Below are 26,041 nucleotides of genomic sequence, written 5' to 3'. Positions count from 1 at the left end.
AAAATTGCCTAATGACTTAATCTGATTGTGTGAGAGGCTAACAATTTTTTTTCTTTTGCTATTTATTAGCTCAATGATTTTTGCTTTCAGTTTTGTTTTTTTGAAAAAGTCTCTCCTTTGTCTTCCAGGATTTTTATTTTGCTGTTTAATTTGTTCTAATTTGTGTTTTTTTAATCTATTTTTAAAAGTTACACAACAAAATTATCTATCTTTTTTTTTCTCTCGTGTATTAATAAGCTTTAAAAGTTTGAATTTTGCTCTGTGATACTTTGGTTTCATCCCCAAAATTTTCATTTTGTCCCTTTTTGTCACTATATTTAATGCAAGTGTTTTAATAAATTATTCTTTGAATCTATTCTTTAAAATTACTCAATTATAAATTTGTTTTGAATTTTCTTTATTGAATGTAATTTTTGTTGAATTATGGTTTGAAAATGCATTTTCCATTTTGACTTTTCTGTATTTGCATGTTTTTATGCCCACATAAATCATTAAATTTGTAAAGCTGAGAAATAGGTATACTCTTTTCTAACCCCATTCAATATCCTCCCATCCAATCCATCCATTAGAAATAACATTTTCTAAAATGCTATTTATTCCCTACCCTTCTATATTGTTAATTTATATTTAGATTTATGTGTCTAAAGAACAAAATGAGGTTCCCTACTATTATAATTTTACTGTCTTTTCTCCTGTCACTTGGTTAATTGTAACTTTTAAAAATCTAAATCCAATGCCATTCTGTGCAATTTTGATCTGTTCATGTATCTTTTAGATAAGATATCATTTCCCTGCACCCATTTAATTCTATTTTAGCATTTTTTTAAAAAATAAGATCATTCTTGTTGCTCTTCTCCTTTTTACTTCAACAAAGTACAATACATTCTGTTCTAGTCTCTTATTTTAATTTTTATGTTCCAAGTATGTTTCAATCTGATATAGAAATCTGATTTGTACAATAATAAATGTTTATACATTGGTCATGTTGTGAAAGAAGAATCAGAAAAAAGAGAACAAATCGTAAGAGAAGAAAAAAAATGAAAATGGTACAATTAGATATGTGGATACCAGTTTCCATCATATCTTTTGGAATTCTTAGATTTAATTCTCAGCAACACAATTGCCTATCAAAATGGATCATTACACAGTTTTTTTTTTTTTAACTGTATTCAAAGTTCTCCTGATTCTATTCACTTTTCTGAACATCCATTCATGTGTCTCCAGTTTTTCTGACATCTGTCTGCTCATCATTTCTTATAGAACAGTAATATTTCATTACATTCACATATCACAATGTATTCAACTATCCTAATTGATGAGCATCCCCTTGATTTCTAATTGTTTGCTACCACAAAGAGCTGTCATAAAAAAAGTTTTTGTACATGTGGGTCTTTTTACTTTTTTTTTTTTTTTTTTTAAATAATCTCTTTGGGATATGGACCTAGCAGTGATATTGCTAGATCAAAGTTTATGTACAGTATAGTTCAAATTTCTCCCCAGAATGGTTGAATCAGTTCACAACTCCACCAACAATGCATTAGTGTTCCAATTTTTCCACATGTTCCAATATTTATTATGTTCATTTTCTCAATCTGATAACTGCCTGTTCATGTCTTTAGACCATTTATAAATTGAGGAATGATTTCTATTCTTATACATTTGATTCCATTCTCTACATATTTGAGAAATGAGGTCTTTATTAGAAACATTGTCTATAATAACTGTTTCCTAGCTTTTTGCTTCCCTTCCAATATTTGTTGCATTGGCTTTGTGAAAAGACTTTAACTTAATGTAATCAAAATTATCCATTTTGCATTTTATAATGTTGTTGTTCTCCTGTTTAGTCATGAATTCTTTCCCTTTCCATATATCTGAGAGGCAAACTATTATTGCTTCTCTAATTTGTTTATGGCATCACCCTTTATGTCTAAATCATGAATGCATTTTGACCTTATCTTGCTATAGGAAGTGAAGCAAGTTGCTCAATGCCTAGTTTCTGCCATACTATTTTCCATTTTTCCTAGAAGTTTTTGTCAAAGATTAAGTTCTTATTTCAGAAATTAGTCTAGGTTTATTCAATACTAGCTTATTATATTGACTTGTGTGCTTAACCAATTTCACTGATCTGCCACTTTATTTCTTAGTCAGTACCAAATAGTTTTATTGATTGACATTTTATAATAAAAATTTTAGATCTGGTATTGCTAGATTGCTTCCTTTTAATTTTCCCCCATTATTTCCCTTGATATTCTTGATATTTTGTTCTTCCGAATAAATTTTATTATTATTATTTTTTCCCTATCTCTATAAAATAATTTTTGGAAGTTTAGTATGCCATTGAATAACTAATTCAAGTTAGGTAGAAATATCATATTCAAATATATTTCTTGTAAACGTGTTGGATTCTAGCTTATAAATGACTCTGATCTTGTACTATTTTACAAGGAATTTCATTCTATTCACATTAACAGTTGTGATTAATATTTGTCTCCTCTTCAAGAGTTTTGCTTTTGATTACAAGTTCCTTTAATTTCCCTGCTTTTTTCTGGATCTCCCTCTTTCCCTTAACATTTTCCCCTTCTACTTCCCTATTTAAGATAAATTTCTATACAAGTATTGCCCACTACCTTTCCATTGTATAAATTTCTCCTTTTGTACTCCATTTGAGACAATGTCTTTCCTTCCTTCCTTTTCTTTCTCCCCTCTTCCCAGTGCATTTTTAATTTTTACTCTCACATTTTTATGTCATCTAAAGATAACAAAATAGCTCTCAGGCCCTCTGCCTAATTAGATTTGATATTATGCCTCCCAACTCTCAAATAGAAGGAAAAGGAAGATAAGGAAGGTGGTGCCTTAATGCATTAATTAGCATAATGGTGATCAGTTTAGAAATAATGAATTCATCTTGAGGGATCAATTTGCCTTTTGGAATATCATGTTCCAAGTTCTCCATTCTATCCTGTATGTTATCTGCTAAATCTTGTGTGATAAAAATATCTAATTTAATTATCTAATTAACTAATTAGCAGGGATCTTTTTTCAATTTTTCTGGTTTTCCAATTAGCTTTTCCAGACTTTGTTTTTCTAGTCCCCTGATTTGGACATCTCTCAAAAGAACCTTTCAGGGTCTTTGCCATGTAGTATAACTAACAGCTAATATTTATCACCTGTCTTCGATAAAATTATACTCATTACTGAAGTAATGATCATAGAATTTTGTAATAGATTAAGACACTTGAAATAACCTTAGAGAACAGAATACAAGAACAGGATCAGTGAGGAAAAATCCCAAAGTCGAGTTCCTATCATGACTTTAACATACCTTCTTGCTGTAACTTTAGGCAAGACAATCTCTCTAGACCTCAGTTTCCTTATCTACATAACAAGGTGTTTTGATGATTTACCAACTCAGTAATTTACTGGCATGTACCATGTTTAATAAAGAGATGCTAATTGAAATGCCCAAAGTCAACACACTGAATTAGTCATTAAACCTTTTACCCAATGCGGGCTTTCTGATTCCAAATCCAGTATTCTTTACATTATAATTTATTGTCTCTGTTCTGATTCTGCTATTGAAAATTACTATAATATAAAATTATAGAAATATGAAATATACAAAAGGTTCCAAATGATAAAACCACTATATTTTACCAGCATTCCTACTAAATATATATAATGCCTCTGCGATCCATTCCTATAAGAAGAGAGATTTACCCCCCTCCCCAGACATAGTTCTGTAATTTTTAGTTACCATAGAAAAATAAGATGATTTTGTTTCAAATGTTTATGGCTAGAAAAGAGGTATCTCCTTAATTTCATAATTCTGTTAAGTTCTCAGTAGGTATAATTTTTCAAATAGTATCAATAGATGGGGCTACTCCTCATAGGCCTTCTACAAAGTCACCATGGAAGGAACTATTTTATAGTAATCAATATAGTAACATGAACTTTTATAATGGCATTTTCCCTGTCTCTTCCTACTAACACTATTCTTTATTTAGCTGCCAAAGTGAAAAGTCCACCCAACTATATTTATCCACTGACCTACATACACATAGTCAAATCCTAGTGGATCTTACCTTGAGCATAAAGATAAAATGCTCAGTTTGGAATTTAAAGCTTTTACAACCTGGCCATTTTTTTTTATCTTTCCAGTCTTCTTATACCTATTATTTTCCACATATTCTATGAACCAGCTACTGCTTGTTTCTTAAACAAGACATACCATCTCTTGATTCTGTACCTTTTTATTGACTGTCTTCCATAGCTAGAATTTGCTCTTTCCTCACTTCTACCTCCCCTTGGATTCCCTGACCTTTAAGATTTACTTCAAATTTATCTTCATGCATGAGGTGCTGAGGAGCAATATCAGTGTAATTGCCTATATGAGTGAAGAGGAGGCTTAGAAAGATTTTAAATGCAGCAGTGATAAAAATTTTATAACAAATTGCATATGTGTTGAGAGTGAAAATAAGGAGTTAAGGAGGAAGATGAGGTTATAAGTCTATTTGATTTGGGATAATGGTGGTACCCTTGATAAAAATTGGAAAGTTGAGGAGATGGAAAAGCTCTGAGGGAAGAGAAGTTCTATTTTATATATGCTGAATTTGAAATTCCTATAGAATGTCCAAAAGATAATTGTTCATATGGGAATGGAGTTTAAGAGTGATTTGAACTGGATATATAGAACTGAGAATCATGTGCATAGAGATGACAATTGAACCCCTGAAATATACCACCCAGTGACATAGTAACAAGGGTAAAGAGAGAAGAGTCCAGGACAGACCCATAAGGGTCTCATGATTAATTGGTGTTCTCTCTGAAAATCCAGAGGAGTGGTTAGCTAGGAGGAGAACCTGAATAAAACAGCATTGTAAAATCCTAGAGGAATAGAATATATAACAATATCAAACAGGTTAAAAATGATGAGAATTGAGAAAATTAAAAGATCATTGGTAACTTAATTCAACTGAAATTCTCTTTTATGACATTAATAGCCAGATGAGAGGATTTAGCTGTTAGAAGAGTTGATGAGATCTTAGTGAATACAGTTTTATTAATGAGTTTACTGAGATAAAGCAGCTAACAACAATGGGCTAGATCAAGTGAATATTTTAAAAGCTTGTTGTGAGTATGTTTGTAAGCAACAAGGTAGAAAGCAATAAGATGAAAGATTCAAGATTGGTTTTTACAGGCTGGGTAAAAATGTTATGCAAGTGATAATCTGATTATTCTTTTGAGCATGCATTTTTGTGTTTTGCTGATCTTTTGGTAAGTCATTAGTTCTCTTCATTCTTGAGTCTTAACTCTCCTTCATTCCTTATATCCAGTCAATTGTCAAATATCAATGATAATACCTCCATGACATTTCTTGCATCTATCCTCTTATCTTCATATGGATAATACCCCAGTTAGACAATCATCATTTCTCTATCCCTGGTCCCCAACTTACTGTAAAAGGGGAAAAAATAGATTTGTTCATTTTACCCCCATTTTTAGTCTCAGTTCCTCACAGTTTCCAAAATAAACTTCCTAAATAAACCTTTCTAAAACAAAATTTCCAAGGCTAATGCCTTCCCTGCTCTAAGGTATTTAAAGCCTTCTCACAATGTCAGTTTTAACTCCCTTATTATCTTTAATATTATGATTCTATGATCCAGTCAAAATAGCAGTTTCCCTAATTCAACACTTCATTTTTGGATTCTCACATAGTTTATTATAATTTTTGGCATGTTCTTTTCAGTTCACTTGCGACTTTTCTTGGCCTCCTTAATTATTGAAATTGATAATGATTTATCCCTCCTCAAATCATATCATATATTATATGTGTATATAAATATAGATATGTATGTGTGTGTGTGGGTGTGTATATATATATATATATATATATATATATATATATATACACACACACACACACACATAGATATTCATACATATTATATCTTTTCACTTAGTAAAATGTGAGCATCAAGATACGGCCCTATTTCTTTTTTTTTAAATCTTTGCCTTCTTGGACATTCACACAGCACATGCTTAATGAATTTTTGTTCAGATGAATAGAAGAATTCTCTAACAAAGTATTGTGAACAATATTGGCATTAAAATTTATCATCAATTTGTTGAAAGATAACTAGTCAGTCTGTCAAGATAAGCTCTAAAAAGGAGACAATTTTGACTGATTTCGGTGTGTGTGATCATGTAAGATGCCATCAATGAAATCCCATAATTTAGTGCATCATTTGGAACAACTTTGCGATATAAACATTGGTCTGGTTAAACTATTTTAGAAATTTAAATCTCTAGTCTTTGAAAATAAATGATGAGAATTGACTTTCCATAGTTTTACATGCATCTTTGAGCCCCAGGGATTGATCGATCCAATCAGGGCCTTCTATATAGTTTATTTTCATATTAAAGTTTCCTTATGTAATGAGTCTAGGTAAACTTCAATATATTTTTATACAATCATGCTAAGTACAAACGCCATGGGATTCAAGCTGTGGAAATTGAACATGGCTTTTTAGTGGAAGTATTTTTAAGTTGTATTTTCTATGATCTGTCTTTAACAGAATCCCCTTCATATTGTCAAAATAATGCTATGTTGAGTACATGTACCGAAGGACAAGCAAGCCTAACTGTGCTTTATTATTGTAAAGGAACCATAGTGATCAAGAATTAATTTTGTAAATAACAATGCTGTTTGCAGCAGTTCGGCTCTAAACCAATAGTTTTAAACTTTTTTTTTTCAGCTTCTAATTCACACAGTTGGGGGGAAAAAGTCATAAATAAAATATTTGTGAAAATATTCTGTAATCATATTCATTGTAATCATAATCATTGTCACACCCACTAAGAAACATGCCATGATGTTTTCTATTTCCATATCATGATTCAATTCAATAAATGTTGATGGAGCATTAACTTTGTTTAAGATAGTTGTGTTGCACAAATAACACTATAACTCCCTCCTAACAGATACAAAATACACCCTCAATTATTTTTCTTCCTCTTAGTAAAATATATGTTTCCAAATAAGTCCTGGATCTTGCTATCTGTGTGGTCTTGAATAGATCACCAAGTCTCATTTTCTTTATTTGTTAGTCAAGAGTATTGGATTAAAATATCTTTAAAGAACTAGCCCTAAATCTACAATCTAAACTACCAAAGCCTATAAATGATATAAATATTTATTTGAATGAAGCAAGATAATCTGGCTTGTGCTGATTTCTCAGAGGGCAAGATTTAAAGCCTTATCCTTGGTATTAATAGTGTGCATGGAATTTTTTTTAAATTACCTTATTTGATCCTCATGTTAATTCTGATAGTCATTATTATAATCCCCATTTCTCAGTTGAAAAAAGTGAGTCAGACAAAGGTTAACTAAATTAGCTAGGGTCACAGATCTAGTGTCTGAAATCTGATTTGAACTTAAGTCTCTCTCTTAGCTGGTGGCAGTGTTGGACCTGAAGTTAATTAGTATAAGGGATTCTTATTAGGTCAGGTTAGATCTGAAGAGGTTTAATCAATGAAGATAATGATAAGCATAGGCCCTCTAATTTCATTAGCATAGGGAATTTCCTGGTGAGGAAACTCCCTCTAGAACACTGAGAGGTTAAATGAGTTGCATAAGATCACAAAGCCAGTGTGTATTAGAAGCAAAACTTGAATCCAGGATGTCATCATTCCAAGGCAAGCTTTCTGCTTACTTTGGAAAGAGGAGAAGGAAACGTTTCAGATCCCTGACCATAGGAATACACCTAAATCATTAATAATAGCCCACAGGAGAATAAACAATCCAACTTCTCTACAGATACAAAATTACCAAGATTCACCAAAAATGGGCCATGACTAAGGACTGGGCATGTGCTTTAAATCATGAATGTCACATAGCCTAATTAGCTTACTTGGGTCTAAGGCCTGGACAGAATGATAACAACTTGGTTATTTCATTCTTTGGGTACCTTCCTATCAGAGCCATGCCAGAAATGAGAACATAGTTTAGATCTCATGATAAATTACATAAATCGGTTTTTACAAATAAAATTTGTGAAGGAAACAATATATAAGGAAAGGCATAATTCCAGAGAGGAGTGAGCTGGAAACAAAGAACTGAAAAGAGAATAATTATTTTTACATAACTAATATGTTAGGAACTATGCCAAGTACTTTTCAAATATTAATACTGATTTTCACAACAATCCTAAGAAGGAGCAAGGCATTTGAATCAAAACCACAGCCAACCTTCAAAATTAAAATAACCATAATGTTGAAAGATTTTTAAATTGCTCAAAAGGTCAGAAGAATGGAACCATTCCCACTATGCATTCAGAATGACTCATAACAATGCATATGTTACTGTTCTTTCCATATTTAGACTTTCATCTTTGACCATATATAGTGATTCCTCTAAAACTTCCCAATTTCTATATTACTGAATAGGAAACTGGGTCTGGCCATTCCGGTATTATCACAATATCTTTTCCTACAAAGCTGCAAGCCCATTGTGTATCTTAGCTGATATTAAATCGATGACAAATGTCTCAGGTTAGGCACAACCTGGATCAAAATGCCAGTCCAAAAATCTGAAGAGATTGAATCAATAAGGCAAAAAAAAAAAAAAAAAAAAAAAAATCCTTTTTAACTAAATATAAACAAAACTCTGCAAGGAAATACATTGAGAAATACAATTCCCATGGTATATCCCACCACTCCTGAGATACTATCAATAACAGCCACAGTCCATTAAAAAAATCTATCATACCTAAAGTGTTATGTTCCCTTTATGATAGGATGTATTTTTGGATTCACCAAAAATTGTGGCTTAGTATGCTTAACCCAGTCCTGTTCTGCGTCTCAATGACTAAAGGATGAACACGAAATTTATTAAGGCCATATGACAATAATATGCTTCAGGGTCTATGCCTGGGTAGAATAAATAAAGGATTAAAAAGATGTTTATTAAGGTTAAGTTTAAATTTTAGAAGATGTTTAATGTCAAGCTTAGGAGTTAGTTGTCTGGCATTTTATAGATACAGGATATCACTATTTCTAGGCTATATCAGAACAAATGAGTTGAAAATGAAAACTTCAATTCCTATGAGTATTTTGTCAATACATTGTCAAATATCTCTATAATTAGGAAATATTATTATTTGATTAGAAAACCTTTTAAAATGAAGGTTTTATCTGTTTCTTTGATATCATTCTCCTAATGTCTAGTAAAAGGTTACATATCAAATAAATGCATAATAAATGTGGTCACCTACATTTGCTTATTGGCATAGCTGAAAATTTTATATCTTTAATTTATCATAGTGTAAAATCTATAATATCTATAATAATATCATAGTATAAAATCTATAATATATGAGGGGAACCTGAGAATTATAAAGAATTTAAGTTATCCTAGATAGTAACTAGGATGCTGAAAAATGTTCAACAAACAGTTTTCTAGGAAAATAATGTACTCACAAGATATTTTTAACTTTAATCTACTTTATCAACATTTTCTTCATAACTTTCTTAAGTAAATGGTCAATGTAACAGTCACTCCAACTCTGATTTGTAGTTTTTTTTGTTTTTGTTTTTGTTTTTTTTCTGAGGCAATTGGGGTTAAGTGACTTGCTGAGGGTCACACAGCTAAAGTGTTACGTTTCTGAGGCCACATTTGAACTCAGGTCCTCCTGATTTAAGGGCTGGTGCTCTATTCACTGTGCCACAAATTTGTTGATTTTTAAGGTATAAATGCTCAACTAAACATTTAATAATAGGCTCTTGAAAACTACCTTGAGCTGATTCCAACATACCACTGATCTTAGGTTACCTTCTTTAGCTACCTTATTAGTATTATAATCTATAATGATGCTAACAAAAAGAAAACCTGAACTTTTTAAAGACAGATAAATTCTTACAGTTCTCTATGTCTCTTTGTGAATTTTTTGATGATATTTTCTATTTATTTGCAATTGTTTGTGGATGTTCTTTATTTATTTTTTTTTTTTTGTAATTATTAAACCTTGACACCTCAACCTTTCCTTACCAACCAAAAATTAAAAGGACATATCAACTGTAATTGAAAATGCACAGCTCATTCTGCACCTCTGGTCTAACATCTCTTTGTCAAGAGTTGGGAAGCCTGCTTCGTCATCAGACATGTACAGGTATGATTTCTCTTTGTTTTGATCCAAGTCTTGAAGTCCTTCAAAGTTTTCTTTCTTTGCATTATTATAGTTACTGTATAAATTCTTCTCTTGGTTTGGTTCCTTTCCCCATGCATTACTTTAAAAGGTCTCCCAGATTTCTCTGAATCTGTCTCATCATTTCTGATGGAGTGATAACATTTCTTTATGTTCCTTCACCATAATCTTTTCCAACAATTCTATTTGGAGCATTTAGATGCTACCATAAATATTTTTGTACAAGTCCTTTCCTTTTTACTTGATCTCTTTGAACAATATGCCCAGTAACTGTATTACTGGATTTAGAAATATACATAATTTTGTAACTCTTAGAGTAAAGCTCCAACTAGTTTTCCAGAATGGTTAGGCCAATTCACAGCTTCACCAAAAGTGCATTGTTATTCCAATTTTCTATTATTTCCTCCAACAATGTTTATGTCCCTTTTTATCTCACCTTTATCTGTTTAGTATATATGAAATGTTACCAGAAATTTATTTTAATTTGTAGTTATTGCTATTAATGATTTGGAGCTTTTTGTTATGTTTGTTGATAGCTTGTTTTTCTTTTTTCGAGAACTCACTGTTCATGTCCTTTATATTTTGAGTAATTACTCTTTTGCATATATATTTGTATTAATTCCCTATAAAGCTTAAACAAAATTCCTAATTTTTTTCAGAGCTGCCCTCTGAGCATTACTCTTCTAGCTTGTACTTTTGAAGTTCAATTTTTATACCCATGTGTAAGATTTCCTGTTTGTTACTTTTGAATTTTTTCTTACTAGATTCAGAACAATGTTGTAGTCTTCCATGATTTTTTTTTCCCCTGTGGAATTAAGTTATTATTTATAGGACAGTCATAGACAGGAAATTCCATATAGAAATTAGAACCTATTGAGGACAGAGCTTTCATACAATATGTACACAGTTCAAACTGTTCAAATATGCATTAGTGCTACATTAAAAGGTCACATGTTTAAAAAAAAGATCTTAGTGGAAAGACAATAAGACAAAATTATACTAACAGCAAGGCATATAAGGCTTGAAAGTTTGACTATAAAACCTAAAAGTTAAAAGTCCCAAGTATGCTATTTTGAATCTGGAAGGTATAACCATCAGAACTAGATTCTAGCACAATTTGACCTTCTTCCTCTTCAGAAAAATACTTTTCAATAAGCTAGAGGAAGCTTTATATATCATTTCATTTTTATAGGACTGAAGTGTTTCAGTTCTGTCTAAGCCTCCACATTGTTCAATTAGGATACAAAGTTTTTCAATTTTACTTAGTTTTTCAGCAGCCACAAAAAATATTTGAAATTGCATCAAAAACAATGAAAACAATTTTGCTGTCTTTTGCAGACGAGATGAATTAAGGGTTCCAGAATTCATTTTCTTACACTATTTTAAAAAAAATTCTAATGTAATTATCCAGTGCGTTACCTTCTAGTTGATCATATGCAAATTTTAAGTGTCATCTACATCTCTGTCCATGTCATGGATTTTTAAAAAATGGAAATCTCCTGTTATATTGAACATTGTTTTTTGTATCCAACTAACCAACCAATTAATAATCCATCTCATTTTTAATTCTCACCTAATTTACATTTCTGTAACTTCTCCACATCATTGAAGTAAAATGAGTCAATCATCTACATTTCAAAGTCCCCCCCACCTTAGGATGATAGAGAAAATGTAATAAAAAAATTAAATTTCTGTTCTTGTGTTTATATTTCTACATAAAGAAAAAGCAACTGACTAAAATTTGTTTCATACATTTGTCTCTGTTGCACTCAACTCAAATAAAACAATAAATAAGATGGAGAAAAAATCCATGAATAAAGCCATTAATGATGTGGTACCCATGATCTAGTAATCTCTTGTCCATGGACAGACTCTCTAGTTTGAGGGTATTTCATATGGCAACTGGTAGTAGGAAGGAGTGACACATTGACATTAGTTTTCAGAGCTGCAATTCTCTGTTATTTTTTCTTCTTCTCTTTTGGCTGTGAAATATATTAAAAAAGCATATTCAAAGGGAGGTGGGGGACAGTTTAGGCATTTGGAAAGTATGATGGCTATGGAATCAGATTACCTGGATTTGAATCCTGGCTCTGTTTCTTTGAACTAAGGGAAACCTTGGGGTTATCATTTAAATTTTTTTGCCCTTCAGTGTCTATGTAAGATGAAAGATATTTACTTAGTATTTCTGAAATTCTCCGTTGAAAAATTGTTTCCTATGAATTAACAAGCTTCTAGATATTAATAAGTAAATATCATAAAACAAAATATCTTCTTTTAGGGTTGTAATTGGTGAGCTTTTAAAAATATTAATATCTGTTAGAGAACCTAAGACTCAAGAAAATTGTTTGTTTTCAAATGCAAAAAAAAAATCAAATCAATTAATGGCTACTAACAAAGCACTAAATGGGTACAATACATGGCTTTGTAAAAATAGATACATAGATAGAAGACTCCATTGAGTAGAAAATTGAGACTTATTTTGTAAGGTAAAACAAGTAATTATTTTGTGTTTTTTTTATTTTTACAGTTATCATGATTTCATGTATTATTAATTTGACTACCTTGCATAGATTTATATAGAGTAAATATTTAATTAAATTAACACTCTCTACAAAAACTTTTTTTCTACTTTGGGACTATAAGAGCATTTTATTAAATTAATCAGAAGCACATCATCTATTTCCACATCCTATTTATTGGCCATCTCCCAGTGATCATTACTTCCCAAACCTGTGAAACAAACCATTCAAATAACTGTTATAAGTCTGTTACCCCAGAAATATAGTATTGGCAAAGAACAGGAAAATCAGTACCCATCCTCTAACCAAAATTACCAGCGAGCACTGAGAATAGATGCCAAATACCAATCAAACTCCCAAGAAATTATTTTATAGATCTAGAAAAAATAGTAACAAAGTTCATTTGGAAGAACAAAAGATCAAGAATTTCAAGGGAATTAATGGGAAAAAAAAAATGCTAATAAAGGTGGCCTAGCTGTGCCAGACCTGAAATTATATTATAAAGCAGCGGTCATCAAAACCATTTGGTACTAGCTAAGAAATAAAGTAGTCAATCAGTAGAATAGGTTAGGATCACAGGGCAAAATAGGCAATAACTATAGCAATCTAGTGTTTGACAAAGCCAAAGACCCCAGATTTTGGAATAAGAACTCAAGATTTGACAAAAACTGCTGGAAAAATTGGAAACTAGTATGGAAGACATTAGGGCTCAACCCATACCTAACACCACATAGCAAGATAAGATCTAAATGGGTACATGATTTAGACATAAAGAGTGATATTATAAGCAAATTAGAAGAACATAGAATAGTTTACCTCTCAGATCTGTGGAGAAGGAAGGAATTTGTGTCCAAAGAAGAACTGGAACTCATAATTGAACACCAGATAGATAATTTTGATTATATCAAGTTAAAAAGGTTTTGTACAAACAAAACTAATACACACAAGATCAGAAGAGAAGCAGAATAAATTGGGACATCATTTTTACATTTAAGAGTTTTGAAAAAAACCTCATTTCTAAAATAAATAGAAAACTGACTCAAATTTATAAGAATTCAAGCCATTCTCCAATTGATAAATGGTCAAAGGATATATACAGACAATTTTCAGATGAAGAAATTAAAACTATTTCTAATCATATGAGAAGGTGCTCTAAATCACTATTAATCAGAGAAATGCAAATTAAGACAACTTTGAAATACCACTACACACCTCAGATTGGCTAAAATGACAAGAAAAGACAAAGACGAATTTTGGAGGGAATGTGGGAAAACTGGGATGCTAATAAGTTGTTGGTGGAGTTGTGAATGGGGAGAGCAATTTGGAACTATGTTTAAAACGTTATCAAACTGTGCATATCCTTTGACCCAATAATGTTTCTATTGGGCCTTTATTACAAAGAGATCTTAAAGAAAGGAAAGGGACCCACATATGAAAAATGTTTGCAGTGGCCCTTTTCCTAGTGGCAAGAAACAGGAAATGGAGTTGATACCCATCAGTTTGAGAATGGCTGAGTAAGTTATGGTATGTGAATGCTGTGGAATATTATTGTTCTATAAGAAATGATCAGGGTGATGATTTTAGAGAGGCCTGGAGAGACTTTAATGAACTGATGCTAAGTGAAATGAACAGAACCAGGGAATCATTGTACGTGACAACATCGATATTATACTACAGTCAATTCTGATGAACGTTATTTCTTACAATGAGATGACTGATGCCAGTTCCAATGATCTTGTGATGAAGAGAGCCATCCACACCCAGAGAGAGGACTGTAGGCACTGAATGTGGATCACAACATAACATTTCACTCTTTTTGTTCACTTGCATTTTGTTTTATTACTCATTTACTTTCTTTTTTTTAATCTGATCTCTCTTGTGCAGCAAGAGAATTGTATAAATATGTTTATACATATTAGATTTAACATATATTTTAACTTGTTTAACATATATTGAATTGTTTGCCATCTAGAGGAGGAGGTGGGGAAAAAAGAGGAGAAAATCTGAAATACAAGACTATTCAAGAGTCAATGTTGTCAAATTATCCATGTATATGTTTTGAAAACAAACAGCTTTATTTAAGAGAGAGAGAATAGATGGCAACCAGGAACCTTCAGAAATATGAGTCATTTCATTTCCCATCAGCATTTATCATGGAGCTAATAGGAGGAGTCTATAGTGAACAAGTGTTAATTCCTTAATATGAGAAAAAGGTTGATATCACTCTTTCTGAACAAGGAAGAGAAACTGACTTATAAGTATTTTATACTGAGTACAGTAATATTTACCTGAAACAGATATTACCGGATCCATCAGATTTTGAGCTCTTGAATCATTCAGAGGCAGGAGAGTGCAATTTCTCCAAGTTTGAAAGATAGGTTTTTAAAAATCAAAGTAAAGAGAAAAAATTGATAATGTTCTCCATCCTATTTTATTTCCTATATTTGGCAGCAAATCATTCTCCAAAAGGATGTTTTGGATTTTTTTATTGTTGTTTGTTCTTTGGTAAGTCAGAATCTATTCTACAGAGGGGGAAAAAGAGAAGCTTTAAATGTATGTATTCAAATGAGATTTACTGAATGATGTGTTCATCTATTTAGGTTTGGATAGGGTGAAAAATAAAAGTGGAACATATTTCTAATATATGTTTTGTCAATAAGATTGGGTATGAGTGTGGAGGGAAGGAATAGCAGTTCTAAAAAATTACTATCCAGCTTTCCCAAACTGGATCACATCCTAAACATGTTAGTGAGCTCTTTCTTCCCAAGCATTACAGTGTAATGAATGATAAGAAAAAAACATTATCTGTTATTATAGCTTCCATATCTACCCCCTGAGAACTTGAGATATGAAGTTGACTTGAGCACTGTAGTCAGAAGAGAGAAATCAAGGCAGAGATACAGGTGCCCAATAGTTCATAACAGGATTTATGGCAAAAAGAACAAAGGTGTCATTAAGATTGTGCATGATCTAAATTTAATTCAATTCTTCTGAATCCGTCTCCAGGCTTTACTGCATGTTACATGTGCAACACATAAGTTAGCATTTACTTGTGAGTTTTGGGTTAATAATTCCATATGTTGGGATGTCTCATGTTTATAAGGCAGGGTAGTAAAAAATGCCAAATACTAGATTAAACCTGAATATTTCTATAATTTTATCTAGTGATACTATAGAATGTAAGGTCTTTCAGGGCAGAGATGGTACGATTTCTCCCCTTTTCTACATATAGAAGTACAGTCCTCGCAACGTAGACACTAAATTATTTTATTGCTATAGTGATTATAATATCAACTACTCAGTGCAGACTGTATTATTTAGAACATCTAGGTGGTACAAGGGATAGAGAGTTTGGCCTGCAGTCAAGAAGACTCATCTTCATGAGTTCAAATCTGGCCTCAGAGACTTACTAATTTGTGTGATCCTGGACAAATTACCTAGCCCTATGCCTCAATTATTTATCTGTAAAATGAGTTGAAGAAAGTAAATGGCAAACCACTCCAATATCATTACCAAAATACCCATGGGGCTATAAGGAGTTGGAAACAACTGAACAACAACACTTTCCCAAGTTTTGAAGTCAAATGTTGATTAAAAAAATAATCACGTGGAAGCTTCTTGAAAAGAGCTGATATCTAGCTTCAGGCCCTTTCCCAATAGGCTATGTCTAAAAATTGTATACTACATACATGTATTTTTGAAAGAAAACCAAATTGCTAGTTCAGTTTTTTTATTTGAATAAACCAACTACATTTTTTTGGTTCATATAGACATTACCTTAGTTTGAAAATAATCATCTTTTCAAAGAAGACATAAGAAAACCCCCAAAAAAAGAAAGAGAGAAAAGAAAAAAATCAATGAGTTAAGAGACTGAATGACTATTACAAAACAATTGGATGATTCCCAGAAAAAGTTGAATTTGTTAACAATTGGGCACAAACTAGGACTTTTATCTGCTAAACAAAGGAGACAGTATGTATATCTTGTTTTTCTTGGCTCACTATGCTCAGTCTATTGTCAGGTGGTCTGACATCGCTTAGTCCTCATTTTTGTCTTCTTTTCCTTGATCAAATTTCTAAAGAAGGAACAGTATTTAGCTATAATACTCTTCTTACTCCCTAAAACACCATCACTGAGGAACTCTTATCAACTGACCTATCACCAACAACAGTATTAGTACTTAAATATAATACTACACACAGATGACAACAGAACTTTGCTACATAATATTTTTATATTTTTACTTAATCTGGACTTTTTGAGTGGTAAAGCATCTAATTTCTGTCTCATTTATTTCCCTTGGTATGGTCATTTGATGAAACCAAATAGATGATCATAATGTGAAGACATTGAAAGTATTTGATCTGTTTTGGGTTGTTTTTCCCCAAGTGCTATGACAGAAAAGTCATTTAATCTTTAAAAGTCAGTTTTCCCATTTGTAAAACAGAGAGGATTATGCTTGAACTACCTACTTCCTAAGGTCGTTATGAGGAAAGCACTTTGAAAATTTGAACATTCAAATATAAATGATTTTATTTTCATATTATTCATGTATTGGCATATTACAGTATTATCTGACCATATATAATCTAAAAAGTCAGGGGATTGTAGAAATATATAAATTTTACATATATATTCATATTGTAAATGGCACAAGTATATATGGATAATAGGCACATAAATATATATGGAAACATATTTATATATTCTATTGCAACTAGTAATGGAAAGAACACTGAAGAACACATATAGGCATCAAAAAGAGATTTTTAATTCTTAAAACATACATATTTACATGGAAGTCATTTGTTGTTTTAAAGAATTAGAAATGATTTACAAAGCTTTTTTGCATATTTGATTTAATTAATCTGAAAAGTACATTGAAGGGAAAAATAGAAGCCATGATTCAGATATGTGACTAGATTCTAAATCAAGACAAATTACATTCAACCACTTTATTTTTTTGCAAATAGAGTCCTTGAAACATATAGAATTGATAAGAATTTATATAAACGTACATTGGAATGAAGTCAGGAGCCGTGGGTTCTTAATAGTTTTCAAACTGAAGGAGTCACCTAACCTTTCTAGCCTTCAATTTTCTCATCTGTAAAACCAGAGATTAAACTGGGTAAGTTAAAAAAAAAAAAAAAAAAAAAAAAGTTCCAAAATTCATGAAACGTATAGCTCTGGAATGTTAATTCAATATCTAAGTAAAGAAGAAAAATTTAAAATCCAGGGTGCTGTCCATAGTGCTACCTGTTCTGGGATTGAAGAGGTTTGGGGAGGGGGAAAACTAAAAGTTGTCTGAAATATCCATATAAAAGTTCATAGAAAAGCAAAAAAAAAAAAAATGTTCTTTATGTGAAAAATAGTTACATAGAGAATTAGTTGGAGTTAAAGGAGTGTAAAAATAATACATTATTAGTAGTTTTAAGTACCAAAAAATTGGAGGCACAAAGTGAATATCATCATTTACAAAGTATTTTTGCACAATTTCCGGAAAATTTGTGACTGAGAATTCCATTCTACATGCAAAAAAACCCAATACCCTAACCACATCATCAGTAAGAAGAAATTTTTGCCTTAGGGTAAGAATTTACTTTCGTGAGTTTTTCTTTGAATATATAATTTGTTTTCCTGGGGGGAAATACCTATCATAAGCTACTGATAGACTACTGTTGATGACAAAGACATACCAAAAGACAGGATGCTGAAAAAATTTAAAGTATTTTTTTGGTCAGTGAGACTGCAATAAGCTTAAAAACTATAATTACTTAAATGACTGAAGTTCATTTGTAGAGTTATTTTAAATAAGACTCATCATTAATTTATTAAGTGCATATCATTTGAAAAAGTCCTGTGATAGGCAATATGGATGCAAAAACCAAATCAAAATATAGTCCTTGTTCTCAAAATTTGTTTATATTTTACTTGAGTTGGTGGTGGTGGAGAGAGGTATGTTTATATCAAGAGAAAGTAAGAACTGTTTGTGTGTGTGTGTGTGTGTGTGTGTGTGTGTGTGTAAAATTGTTTGAAGAAAAAAAACTAAGGGATTAAAAAAATCATCCACGGGATAAAGTACATGACGTGAGTCTTAGAGGACTCCAGATGTTGTACAAGTTAGAAAGAATATATATTGAATACCAAATTCAAGATACAAAGGTGAGAGGTAGAATTTCAAACTCAGAGAATCAAAAGTGCCATTTTATATCATGTATCAATGTAAAATAAAATTGGAAAGATGACTTAGAAATAGGTTGTGAATTTTAAATGTAAAGGTGAAAAAAAATTTGAGAAATAATAGGGACCTACTAAAAATTCCAGATAAGCAAAGTTAAATATGTGATTTTAGGCAGGTTATTTTAGAGGACTGATTTGAGAGATGAAATTATGGAAAGCATGGGGTCTAATTACGAGTCTACTATAATCCCCCAAATTAGAGGCACTGAGGCACCCAACTATAATAGTAACTATTTGAGTAGATAGAATGAGGAGATGTGGGATAAAAAGTATAGTCAACAAGATTTGGTAAATGATTTAATGCAAGGGAGAGAAGGAAGAGAAAATGTGATGACCGCGTATTTTAAAATCAGCCAGAGTCAGGGATTCAGATTAAGGGAAAATCTTGAATCTTTATTCTCAGTGAAGGTGAAGAAGGATCGAAGGTAAAAGGGAATTGGAGGTAAAAAGAGAAGCCAGCCAGACCAGAAGCCATGAGACCAGAAGCCCCCAGAGCAGAACCCAGCCAGCAGTCTCTCTCCGCTTCTCCTCCTGCCCCTCTGCCTCCACCCCGCAAAATCGTCATTTCCTATTCAACACATCAGGACCTGCACAGAGAGTGGGCAGGGGCCATTCTTTCTCCAAACATATATGTTAATATAGTCCAATTACTATTTAGCCTCACGTGCTTAGGACCTCAGTGCATCAACTCAAACCTCAGCCCATTACAAGAAAACAACTGAAAATAAAGAAATTGTTAATTATTTATGACTGTGAAAATATAGTGGTAACCTATAAAAACAGAGAAATTTAGGTATGGGGGCAGTTTGAATGTGTAGAAGGTAATGAGCTCCTTTTAGGATAGGAATTGAATTTGAAATACCTCCTCATCATTGACTTGGAGAACCCAACAACAGCCGATTATAAGACTACAGCTCAGAATTTGGAACTATGCTCAAAAAGTTAACAAACTATGCATACCCTTTGATCCAGCAGTGTTTCTACTGGGCTTATATCCTAAAGAAATCTTAAAAAGGAAAGGGACCTGTATGTGCAAGAATGTTTATGGCAGGTCTCTTTGTAGTGGCCAGAAACTGGAAACTGAGTGGATGCCCGTCAATTGGAGAATGGCTGAATAAGTTGTGGTATATGGTTATTATGGAATATTATTGTTTGGTAAGAGATGACCAGCAGGATGATTTCAGAAAGGCCTGAAGAGACTTACATGAACTGATGCTGAGTGAAATGAGCAGGACCAAGAGATGATTATATACTTCAACAACAATACTATATGATGATCAATTCTGATGTACGTGGCCATCACTAGCAATGAAATGAACCAAATGGGTTCCAATAGAGTAGTAATGAATTGAACCAGCTATACCCAGTGAAAGAACTCTGGGAGATGACTATGAACCATTACATAGAATTCCCAATCCCTATATTTTTGTCCTCCTGCATTTTTATTTCCTTCACAGGCTAATAGTACACTATTTCAAAGCCCGATTCTTTTTGTACAGCAAAATAACTGTTTGGACATGTATACTTATATTGTATTTAATTTATACTTTAACATATTTAACCTGTATTGGCCAACCTGCCGGGGGGGGGGGGGGGGGGGGGAGGAGGGGAAAAATTGGAACAAAAGGTTTGGCAATTGTCAATGATGTAAAATTATTCATGCATATAACTTGTAAATAAAAAGCTATAATAAAAATTTAATTAAAAAAAGAAAGAGAAAAAAAGACTATAGCTCAGGAATAATATTAGTATTTTATATATTGATATGGGATTCATCCACATAGGGATAGTAATTGAACATAGATTAGTTGGTGAGATTACTAAGAATTTATGAATGTGAAATTATCTTGGAAGACAAGGATGGTAAATATCTTTTGTTTTTTCCTTGAAACCTTGAAAAAATCCTTGAAAAGAAAAAAGAGATAAGGATTAAGAGGTCATTGGAATTAGAGAGACATTTCAGTTTAGTTTGAAAATTAAGGCCATGATGAAGAAGTAAAAATGAAGTAAATAGGGGGATGATATGCTAGGGTTGAAGAGGATACAATGCGGTAAAGTTTTGATTTTGGTTTTGTTCAAGAATGAAGAAGACCTGGTAATGGTTGTAAGCAGTAGGGAAGGTATCACTATATAATCAATAATTGAAGAGAGAATGAGAAATAAAATAAGAGACAAGTTCTAGAAAGAAATGGGGAGCATAATATCTAAAATACAGTTAAAGGAACTAGCAAAAAGATGTGCTACTTTTTTCTCCAATACTGGAACAAAGGAAAGTGGAGTAGTGGAGAGTTTTGCCAAAATTTAAAATGTTTCTAAAAATGCTAGTTGGAACTATTAATTTTTAACTTATCTTCAGCCTTGCCTGAAAGCCAAATTGGAATGGATCAATTTTTAATGCAATTAAATCAGTAGGAATGGATTAATTGTTTTAGTGGGTTAGCATATAGTTTGAACTATAAAGTGTTTTATTCCTTCAACAAAAGGAAGAATTCATTCATACATACATACATACATACATACTTTCAATGACTCACATTATCCAGACTCTTTTTGCAAATGTTCTGCTATTTCAGTTCATCATATATATAAATATATATATATAATCACCTGTCTTTAACTGTCATGACAACTTATCTTTCTTTTCCAAAGAGGGAAACAATACTAGGGTTTATAATATGGTAAAATGATTATTTGGAGGGGAAACCACAATGTCTGAAAATAAGAAAACAATGAAATATCCTGCAGAACATGAATGATGACTGTATCTTTAACTCAAAAACTATTTTAAAAAAAAATTTGGTGTTAATTTGATCAGCCTTTTCCATTTTCCGACTAGCTCCTATAAAATCTTATCCTTGCTCCTGCATGTTACAGTCCCAGGGAAGTATGTTCTTGGCAAAGTGAAGATTTCCTGTAAACTTACAAGAACAGCTCACCTTGTGCTCGCTGAGATCTTAATTTGAATTTACTTTGTCTATTTCTACATGATGCCAAAAATAATAGTAAAAATGCAGTCAATTTGACCAATCAAAAGAAATAATGTCAGTATAGTTGGTTAAAATTGGCCACTGACAAAATGACTAACCTAACTAGAACCAAAGTTCAAATCCAGGTTCACAATCTATAAAAGTATCAAGGCAAGAGGAACATTATGTAAATAAGATTGTTGGCATAATTAATGAGGGTTAATATTCAAACTGCAAGGTTCTTGAGTTGTTTCTGAAAGATGCACCTGCTTATATGGACAGCTCTAGTCTGGGAGCAAGAGGATGAGTAAATAATTGGTTATCAGGTTAGTTTTTCCCTCATCAATCATAACAGCCAGGCCCTATAGTGAGACCCTGCAATGTTACCTGCATGAAAAGAGGACCTTCTAGAAAATTATAATTATCCAAAGATAAGAGTTATGCAAATTAGATAAATGCAAATTCTATCTTTTATTCCTTACAGCTTTTAAGAAAGGTGATGCAGCACAGACATGATCCTGAAGGCTTTGGCTGGGGACTTTGCAATGAAGAAATGCCATTAGATGTTTATTCACCATGCACCTAACTATAAATAAAGTCAGCAATTGAGTTATAGCACTTTAAAGGAAAATCAGTCTTGTGTGTGTGTGTGTGTGTGTGTGTGTGTTTAAATAGTTGAGGGAAAAGGTCAAGATAAATAAATAATATTCCAAATAGAGATGGAATACCCCCTGTGCCTGAAATGAAGATGAAATCATACTTTATGAATCTGGTAATCCTGTAAAATTTCTTAGACATAATTCATCCTATCAGAGTCAGAAAACTCATAAAATTGAGATGTTTGCCTCTGCATAATGAAAGTATAGCCGCTCTCAAAAATAATTAATGAAATAGGTTTTGTATATTTGAGATTATCTGGAGCTGAAGCTGCTATACCCCCCTCAAAAGAATTCAAAGTTGTAGAATGAGTAGACCATTAGGAGAATCATAGTTCAGACAGACAATTAAATTGAAATAAATAACACAACATGCATATAACCATTCATTCAAGAAGAAATCCAACCTGCCTCTTATAGTCTTCTGAATGTGGACAGAAGAAGATTGGAAGATGTATGCAAAGACCCAAACAGAAACAAGTTTTTAACCTCATAATCCCCCTGTAGCAAATCTTGGGAGGAGAGAGCTTACCTAATAAGTCTACATTAAAAAAAAAAAAAAAAAAAAAACTTTTGCATCAGAGACTCTTGATTTTCACATAGTATATGGCTTTTCAGTTGTTGTATTAAACTAGTGAACATAGTTATAGAAATCAATTTCTCCATGAACTATCTATGGACAGAGATCAGTCTGAATTTTAATGTTGGCATGAATTTGTTTTCTAGTACAAGGAAGGAGATTTGTTAGTTGGTGATAGTATATTAATGAGTCATGCAACTAAATGAATCTACGTTGACCCTTCTGTTGTCAGAATGGATAAGTAGCTATAAAGTGTGGTCTTCTCCAGTGGCCTGGAACAACTCACAAGGCTGGCCTTCAAGGAAGAAATTGTATATTTACAGTGAACATTTTCTGAGGCATTCTATTACTTTACATGTGGATTAATTAGGGTTGCAGCAAGGGCTTCACCCTGCTGGTGAACTGTAGCAAACAAGCCCATAAACCTGACAAAGCTATTATTGCTTGTGTATTCCATCTTCAGAGGGAGTTGAAACATGCCCAAAGGATTGTTGCTAAGCAGACCATCTCAAGATGTTTATCAGAACCTTGAAACGATCCAATTTAAAGGTATAAAACTAATCACTGTACTGTGTTCTTGGGTACATACCAGGTCACTCCTATACTTTTTTCCTCTTCAGAATGACAGTATAAATGGAGGTGAACAATGGTTAGAAGGAAGAAGCATTAATGCAATTTTTTCCCCCTTGCTTTGGAACTTTTAGGACACATGTTCATCTTAATAGACATCATTAATCTTTTATTTTCAAGGTGTCCTAGAACTAATTCTAACTAGATTTTAAGCTGAATGTTCAATATTTAGTGTATTTATACCTTAGAAATTACACCTAGAAATCAGATTTATTATTTTGTTCATTGTCTAGACTTAAGAAATTGCTAATAATGCAGATTAAATTTTAAAATCTATGTGAATGCATTTTCCAGAGAATTCAGGTGTTAAATATTTACCATCATATCTCAGTATTATTCTATAAACATCACTTAAACTCAGCAGGAGTATAGAAGAAGGATTAGAGAATGAAGTTGCCACTAGACTGGAGGCCTAGAGACTAAAGGAAAAAATAATGATAATAATAAGCATTTATATCATACTTTAAGATTTTCAAAGTGATTTACAACTATTATCACAGTTCAATGTAAGAATGTCCAAAAATGAATTCATGAGGCTTAGTGAATTTCTGTGGTAAAAGCCAAAGCCAAAATATGTGACCTCCCTCTGGGAGTGAGTCTCTCTAAACTTAACTGAGTCAATCATATGATGAAAACCATATACAAGGTGCCTCCCATCCTTGAATACAGTTTTAAGATTTTAATAGCTTAAAACTGCTCATATTTGGTAGAATTGGGACCTTACTCATGTCTTTTCCATCTAGAGTGGGTCCTTAAGAACCCCCAATCTGTTCATGCAATCTTAAATAAACTGCTGCCATCTCCATGCCATAATGGGTCATCAGAGTACTATTTGGGTGGAACAACTATTTTAATATTCTCTAATAAGCATCACCTTTAATGAAGTGGTACTGAAGAAAGAGTGAGCATGAAGGCCAGTTCATTCCACTTTCTGTAGTAATTTACCTTACCTCATTTAAAAATTAATTGAAGAGCCAGTATAATGAAATATCTTACCCCAAATCATGAAAGATGGTAAGATTAAGTATTTTGCTCATAACCAGAACAAAATATGGCAATTCCCTCATATGGAGTTAGAGAAAAAACATGTTATGGGAAGATACTTCACTTCGTATCATGTATACTTAAATCTCAAGGGATCAGAATAAATCATGCAGTCTCCAAATACTTAAGTCCCAGCTAGGTTATCCAATCAATTATTATATACATAGTGATATAAATTCCCAATATTAATGAATGATACTTTAAAAGGAATTAATTAGGGAATTAACGTGACTTTTACTATTATATGTAAAGAAAGATGGACTCAACAAATATTCACTGACCATGGTCATAGACTGGTCATAGAATCTTAAGCTTACGGGGTACTTTAGAGGTCACTTAGTACCTGGCACATAGTAAGATTAATAAATGTTTATTGATAGATCTATCCTCTTAGCCCATACAGCATTCCTTTCTATCTCTCCTAATTGGTTATGCGTCTTCCCTACCTACTTCTCAGGGATCAGCTTTAAATGTTCCTCATGTGATTCCTAGACAGAAAGAAGAGACAGACTGAGGAGGTGGTAATTATTTTTTAGGCTTACAGTAAATAATTTAGTCTTCTCACTCTGAAGCCAATAATGAAACTTTTGCCATTTTTTTAAGTCCTGAGACACACGTGGCATGGTTAACTGAATCTGAGTATATATAGACCAAAATCAGACTGCTAACTAATCATGGTCAATGCAAAAGGTAGAGCAAGTAGGCCCAATGAGCAGACAATCTGTGAAAGTCCAGGAATGCAGATTGAAGCAGGCCAAATTGAAATTATAGAGAGTTTAGTCATGAGCTCCCTTCAAGATTAAGAATTTGGGCAGAGCATCCAGAAAGAGGACTATGGGGACCATGTTGGATCATAACATAGTATTTTCACCTTTTGTTGTTGTTGTTTGTTTACTTCTTTTTCTTCTTTCTCATTTTTTTTTCCTTTTGATCTGATTTTTCTCATGCAGCCTGATAAATGTAGAAATATGTTTAGAAAAATTGCACATGTTTAACCTACTTGCTATACAGGGGAGAGGAGGGGAAGAGGGAGGGAGAAAAAATTGGAACACAAGATTTTGCAAGGGTAAATGTTGAAAACTATCTTTGCATGTATTTTGAAAATAAATTTTGAAAAAAAATTAAAAAATTTTTAAGAATTTGGGCAGAGGTGGGGAAAGAAAGGAAATATGGTATCAGTCAGAGAATCCATTTAATAGGAAGG

The 26,041-nt window shown here is 32.3% G+C and overlaps 1 long non-coding RNA gene across 1 annotated transcript in view; it reads left to right on the top strand.

Annotated features, from left to right (window-relative positions):
* The window catches only part of LOC116421287, a 32,448-nt gene extending 9,901 nt beyond the window's left edge, over positions 1-22,547 (top strand). The window contains exons 2-3 of the long non-coding RNA XR_004231594.1: positions 10,063-10,166; positions 22,412-22,547. This is a non-coding gene — a long non-coding RNA (uncharacterized LOC116421287). The remainder of the gene's footprint in view (positions 1-10,062; positions 10,167-22,411) is intronic.
* Positions 22,548-26,041: the final 3,494 nt, after the last annotated feature.

This window comes from Sarcophilus harrisii, chromosome 1 (assembly GCF_902635505.1).
Source record: "Sarcophilus harrisii chromosome 1, mSarHar1.11, whole genome shotgun sequence".
In the NCBI taxonomy this organism is placed as follows: domain Eukaryota; kingdom Metazoa; phylum Chordata; class Mammalia; order Dasyuromorphia; family Dasyuridae; genus Sarcophilus; species Sarcophilus harrisii.
The sequence above is the reverse complement of the archived record's forward strand: the minus strand, read 5'-3'. Positions and strand labels throughout refer to the sequence as shown.